We start from the raw sequence: 7,004 nt of genomic DNA, 5'->3' as shown, positions 1-7,004 counted from the left end.
ATGAGTTATACCTGGGTGCTCCAGTGTATTTATAGTAGTGTGGGCTGACCTTTCTGATAAGATAAGTTAGTTATCTTATCTTATCTTATCCTGTTTTGGATGAAGTCAGCTTATCTTCAAGGGAACCGCCTTTATCTCTATAGGCTGGGATTGCCTTTGGATTTGGGTCGTGTTCCTCTATTTGGGCCCTTTATTGGGCTTTCCTGTCGATTTGGCCGAGCTCTTTTAGAAGAGGTCGGGTAGTCTGACCTGAAGAGGTCGGTCGCTGTGTCGCCGATCATCCCGGGTCGGATAGCTCGACCCAGGGTATGAACAATGCCCCTGCTTGAGCTCGGTCTTCCTTTGAGGTTGAGTTCTTTGACTTCGGTCTAGTGAGGCCGAACTCAAGCATTTTGTCGATTCCTTTGAAACAGCTTTTGAATGTAGAACGTTTCCTTTAAAAGCGCGCGCTTTTATATCGGCGCTTTGGGAACGTGCAAGGGTTTAATGCTTTCATTAATTTGGTCATTAATTGCCCCGTTTCCTTTTGGCTCTTTCATTTTGATTTTGAAAACCCCAAAAACGGTTTCTCTCCTTCGCCCTTTTCGTAACTTCTTTCTCTGCTCTCTTCGCTCTCTGTTTTTCATTTTGTTCTTCTGCTTCCTTGCGTTGCGGCGTTGCTTGGTGATTTTCTTGGGCAGCTTTTATTTTTGCGCTTCCATCTTTCTCCTCGAAGTTTCTCATCGTCTCCAGGTTAGTACCGTTTCATATATTCTCCTTGTTTTGCTTTGATTTTGACCCTTTCTTTAGAGAAAGTTTGAATCTTTTGTTTTGTTATGCCCTATTGTTGTGCGTTCTGGGAGTTTCTTCATTTCTGCATGGTCCTTTTTTGCCTTTGCTTAATGCTTTTAGGGTTTTGCATGTTCTTTGTTGTTTCCGTTCTGATGCCGTTTATCCAGAAAAAACCTGTATCTATTTCTTGCTTTATTTGACGGTTGCTTTGCCTGATTCTGAAAAAGTTCGCACCTTTGATGGTTTCCTCTTGGCGTACTTGATTTTGGGAATGCTTTTGCTGATAGATTGTGATGACTTTTTCTTTTGACACTACTTGCTGTTTAAAGTCTTTTTCTTTTTTGAAAAATGCTGGGGTGGGAGCTGTAGATTTTCCTGGAAACCTTGCTTTGTTACTGCCTCCAAAGGATTCCCCAAGATTTTGGTTTGAGTCTTGGGGTTTTCCTTTTCTGTGTGTTTGCCTGTATCGTATTGAGTTTTTTTCTCCCTTGTCCGAGATGGTTTTAGTAATCCCATCTTCTTTTCTTACTTGTAGGATTAGTTGGCCTCATGTCTTCTCGCAATAACATTGTAGAGATGTCTTCCAAAGTTCCCGAGGGGATGTCCGATTGGCTGGACTCTCTTGTTTTGTTGTGTGTTTCTATTGTGGATGCTGAATTTTGCACAGAGCTGAGGAAGCGCCATAGGATTTATGGTAACAGTGTCCACGAGGGTGATTATGAGCTTGTTGCTCCTGATTCCGATGAGAGAGTTTGTTTTCCGACTTCTGTCGAGGGGGAGCGTCCCTCCTTCTATGCTTATGAATACTTCTTCAGCCAGTTAAACGTTACTTTCCCTTTTACTGCTTTTGAAACTGACTTGTTGTGGTCCTGTAACATTGCTCCGTCCCAGCTTCATCTGAACTCCTGGGGTTTTATCAAAATATTTCAACTTCTTTGCCAGGAGTTGGACATGACACCTTCTGAAACTCTTTTCCTTTATCTTTTTGTCTTGGCCAAACCCGGAGGTTCCTCCAAAAAGAAAGCTTCCTGGGTTTCTTTCAGATCGGCCCAGGGGCATAAAGTTTTTGCCATGTATGATGAGTCGTTTAAAGATTTTAAGAACTATTTCTTCCGAGTCCGTGCCGTTGAGGGGGTTCGCCCCTTTTTTCTTGATGAAAATGATGAGCCTGCTTTTCCTCTGGAGTGGCAAAAGAATGTAAGAGTGCCACGTTACACATGGGAAATGCTTAGTGAGGTTGAGCGGGCCTTTGTAGTTGTTCTTGAAGATTTGTGGGGGAGGCCACCCCATCTGGACACGAAGAGATTTTTGAGTGATCCATCTTTGGTTCGGGCTGCTTTGGGTACTGTCTGATTTGTTTTTATACTTGCTCCCGAGTTTTGTTTCTCCTGTGTTGTAACTTGTCTTTGATTTTTGTGTTTTTCAGAGATGTCGAAGAATAATGATTCTATGAGAGCCTATAAGAAGGCGAAGAAGGCGACCGCTGCTTTAAACATCAGGGCCAAGGCGGCCGGAGAGGGATCTTCTCAGCCTCCAGTTAAATCTCCTATATCGAGTTCTCCCGGGCCGAGGAAAGCAATTCCTACTCCCCGAGTCCGTCTGGTCGATCCTCCACAATCTTCTGTTGCAGCTTCCGGTGCCCCTCCTAGTAAAAAGCAAAGAACAACTGAGCCTTTCAACCTTGATGCTCTTAACTTTGATGCGGTTGAGTTTGTAGATCAACAAATCGGCCCTTATGGTGTTCTTCCTATGGACGACGTGTCGCTTCTTCATCATTTTGATTATATCACCCGGAGTGGTATCAAGTTGGCACACATGGGGGCAGCCCTATATCGAACTGCTCAAAGTCTTCCTCTCCATGCTACTAAAGCTTTTATGGAGGAGGCCAAACAGGAGTTTGATCGGATGAAGGACTTGAAGGAAGAGCTTGAAGTAAGGGTGGCCAAGTTGGAGAAAGACTTGGAGAATGAAAAGGCTAGTTCTACTTCTCTGGCTGGTTCTCTGAGACTGGCTGAGGACACGGCTATGCGGCATAAGGACAGTTATTTGACGTCTTACCGGGAGGTGTTGCGTCTGAGAGAAGAGTTGGAGAATGCCCGGGCTAATTATTCCGAACTCCAAGGTCATCTTGTTGGCAGTGTAATTGCTGCCTATGAAAACTTGAGGGAACAAGTTCGGGTTATTGCTCCCGAGGCCGACCTGACCCTCTTTAGCTTGGAGAACGTTGTTAGGGATGGCAAGGTTGTGCCTGATGACGAGGATGAGGATGATGTCGATCCTCCCCCTGTAGCCTCTACCAAGGTGTCGACTTCTGCTGTCCCTGCCGAGGTTGGTCCTCCTGCTTCTGACCCTGACTGCCAGATCTTGAACCGGGATGACGGTACTGTAGATGCCGTTCCTCTCCAGACTCGGCCTACGTCTCCTCGGCCTGATGCTGCTAAAAAATCTTCTGACCCTTAGTTTTAACTTTATTTTGGATATGTAGTTGGCCCGGCTTTTGGGCTTTTTTAAACTCTTTATGTTTTGTTAATTGCTGACACTTTCCCGTTGCTTGCCTAGCAACTTTTGTTTTTTATGAAAAACAAATGGTAGCATGCTTTAGCTTTTTTGAGATAGGTTTTGGTGGCCTCCGAGGCTTTTATAACCTTGTGGACGATATCGCGCTTTTTATCCTTGACTTGGTATCTCTTTTTGGATTGCTTTGTACTTTTGATGCCAGGGCATCTTGGCCAGTTTCACTGACCTTTTCTTTACTATTTTTAGGGTAGTTTTATGCATTTCTTTAGGAAATAAGCTAGTTTTGGGTAGATATTCACCTACACCTTGATTCAAGCATACATTGTGCATTTTACATTATTTCATGAGGATTTTGCATGAATTTAGTGACAAATTGTATGATGCATTACCCATGACTTGGACTAGAACATTGATGCACTCTGTTGCTTGATTTCAGGACCAAAGGAAGCAAGGAAAGGGAGGTAACTTGCAAGGTTAATGAGAAAAGTGATTGCCAATAACACTCTCAAAGCCATCATTGCCCACGTTAAGAGTCACGTTAACTAAGTTAACGTGCACTCTAACGTGGAGAAGGGAAGTTGAGCCAACGTTAGTGACACTTAACATTGTCACTAACGTTGGCAAACACTCATGAGTGGCCACGTTAGAGCCCACGTTAACCTAGTTAACGTGGCCTCTAACGTTAAAGGGGGAAGAGAAGCCAACGTTAGTGACATTCAACATTGTCACTAACGTTGGCCTAAGGATGCAACACACAACGTTAACTTCCATGTTAACTTCGTTAACGTGGGAGCTAACATAAGAAGTGAGAGTTGTCGACAACGTTAGTGACACTCAACATCGTCACTAACGTTGGAAGCAACCACACAACCCCCAAGGAGCCACGTTAACTTCCACGTTAACTTAGTTAACGTGGAAGCTAACGATGAGGAATGAATGATGAGCCAACGTTAGTGACACTCAACATTGTCACTAACGTTGGGATGGCTAAGAATGGCCACGTTAGAAGCCACGTTAACCTAGTTAACGTGGACTCTAACGTGAGATCTAGGGGCACATTGGAACGTTAGTGACAATGTTGAGTGTCACTAATGTTTTCGAAGTTTGGCAAGGCCACGTTAGAAGCCACGTTAACCTAGTTAACGTGGGCTTTAACGTGAAGCAAAAAGGGGCACACTGGAACGTTAGTGACAATGTTGAGTGTCACTAACGTTCTCGAAGGTTGGCAAGGCCACGTTAGAAGCCACGTTAACCTAGTTAACGTGGGCTCTAACGTGAGGCAAAGGGGTACATTGGAACGTTAGTGAAAATGTTAAGTGTCACTAACGTTCTCGAACTTATACTTTCACTAAATGTTAACACCCCTAATGCCCTGAGCTAAAGTCTCTGCCCACTTAGCACTTTCTCTCTGCAAGTAAAGCCAAGCCCAAATGAAGAAAAGAACTGCTTCAAACTCAAGATCCAAAGGCCCAAGACTTGAAGAGCAAACTAGAAGCTGAGAAGAGTAGTATATATAGGAGTAGCTTTGAATTGTTAAAGGGGTTCTGGAAGTTGGAAAAAGGGAATTACTCTCTGTATTTTACTTTCTCTGCAATTTCTAGTTCTATGATGTATTCTCCATCTTTATTTTCATTTTCTAGAGCTATGAACAACTAAACTCCTTTCATTGGGTTAGGGAGCTCTGTTGTAATTTGATGGATCAATACTAATTTTCATTATTCTTCTTCTATCTTTTCTCTTGATTTTACTTGAAAGCTTTTGATCTTCATCCAATTAAGTAGTTATCTTGGAAGAGAAGCTATTCAAACTTAGATCTCTTTTGAACCTTGAAAGAGGAATGAAGAGATCAAGCTAGAATTGCTTTCTCATGCTGGACCAAATTGGGTTTGGATGGGTATGTGACTATAACCCTCTCAAAACTTGATTTGGGAAATGCATGTGGTATAATCAGTGACCATACTTCATCTCTTCTCATGAGCAATTGACCAAGGAATTGGCTATTGATCAAGATTTGAGAGATTGAATTGCAAGAAATTGTAATTCAATCACTTAAAATTGCCAAGGAGATCAATGAGTGCATTGATTGAGGAAGAGATGAAAATGAACTTGATCCGGAGAATTGCAACATCTCCTAAGCCCAATGAACTCCCCATCTCTGATCTCACCCATTCTCTTTAATTTCTGCCATTTACTTTTATGAGCAAATCCCCCATTCCCATTTACAATTCTGCAATTTATTTTCAGTCATTTACTTCCAGTCCTTTAATTCTTGCATTTACTTTTCTATTATTTACATTCCCGCCATTTTATTTTCTGCAACTCTCAACCCAAATTCTGGATTCACTCAACTAGAACATTCTTCTAATTAAAGTTACTTGATCAATCAATCCCTGTGGGATTCGACCTCACTCTATTGTGAGTTTTTACTTGACGACAAATTCGGTACACTTGCCGAAGGGAGATTTGTTGAAAGACAAGTTTTCCGCGCATCAGGTTTATGGCGCCGTTGCCGGGGATTGATTGTGCATCAACAATGATTAAATTGGAAGATCACTAGATTGAGCATTTTTATTTTTGTGAATTTTATTTTCTATTTGAGTGATTTACTTTTTGTTTTAGTTAAACTTCTTCCTTTCCCCCTCTACTCTTTTGTTTTTCTTTGTTATTTTCAATTCTGTTTGCTAACCCACTAACTGTTTGATATATTGTATCACCCACAACTAACAGTAATTCTGACACAAATACTTTCTGCACCTATCTTTTCTTGCTTGCACTTGATAGTTTTATGACAAGGAGAAGAAGGGGGGCTTCAACTTCCTTCGATTCTGAACCTGATAGGACCTTCCTTAGATTAAGGAGGGAGGTAAGAGGAAAGAAAGTGGCTGGTGCTGAGGAAGAAGAGGAATTCTTTGAAACAAACATGGAAGACAACATGGAAAACCATCATGAAGAATAGGATCACAACCATGGGGGAGGAGGTAGAGCAAATCATGCTGGGGAGGATAGAAGAGTTTTGGGCTCTTACATCAATCCAAACCCAGGCAATTATGGAAGTAGCATCCAAAAGCCAACAATGCATGCCAACAACTTTGAACTTAAACCAACTCATCACCCTTGTTCAGAACAACTGTTCGTTTGGAGGAGGTGTTCAAGAAGACCCCAATCAACATTTGACCACCTTCCTGAGAATATGTGACACAGTGAAGTCTAATGGTGTTCACCCTGACGCCTATAGACTGCTCCTATTTCCATTCTCACTTAGGGACAAAGCAGCCAAGTGGCTGGAATCTTTCCCAAGGGAAAGCTTGACAACTTGGGAAGACGTGGTGAACAAATTCTTAGCAAGATTTTACCCTCCTCAACGAATCAATAGGATGAGAGCTGAGGTCCAAACTTTCAGGCAACAAGATGGTGAGACTCTATATGAAGCATGGGAGAGGTTCAAGGACTTAACAAAGAGGTGTCCACCTGACATGTTCAACGAATGGGTGCAGCTGCACATTTTCTATGAAGGACTCTCTTATGAGTCAAAGAAGGTCGTAGACCATTCATCCAGAGGATCTTTGAACAAGAAGAAGACTATTGAGGAAGCCATAGATGTTATTGAAACAGTAGCAGAGAACGACTACTTCTATGCTTACGAAAAAGGGAACACAAGAGGAGTAATAGAGCTAAACAATGTAGATGCTCTGTTGGCCCAAAATAAGCTCGTTACC

At 42.4% G+C, this 7,004-nt stretch overlaps 1 non-coding gene across 1 annotated transcript; it reads right to left on the bottom strand.

Annotated features, from left to right (window-relative positions):
• Positions 1-6,659: 6,659 nt before the first annotated feature.
• On the bottom strand, positions 6,660-6,766 carry LOC148580675 (small nucleolar RNA R71). Its single transcript, XR_015896501.1, has one exon. It is a non-coding gene; the product is annotated as a small nucleolar RNA R71 (small nucleolar RNA).
• Positions 6,767-7,004: the final 238 nt, after the last annotated feature.

This window comes from Arachis ipaensis, chromosome B10, assembly GCF_059453495.1.
Source record: "Arachis ipaensis isolate K30076 ecotype BB chromosome B10, ASM5945349v1, whole genome shotgun sequence".
In the NCBI taxonomy this organism is placed as follows: domain Eukaryota; kingdom Viridiplantae; phylum Streptophyta; class Magnoliopsida; order Fabales; family Fabaceae; genus Arachis; species Arachis ipaensis.
Note: the sequence above shows the minus strand (reverse complement) of the source record. Positions and strands in the feature narration are given on the sequence as shown.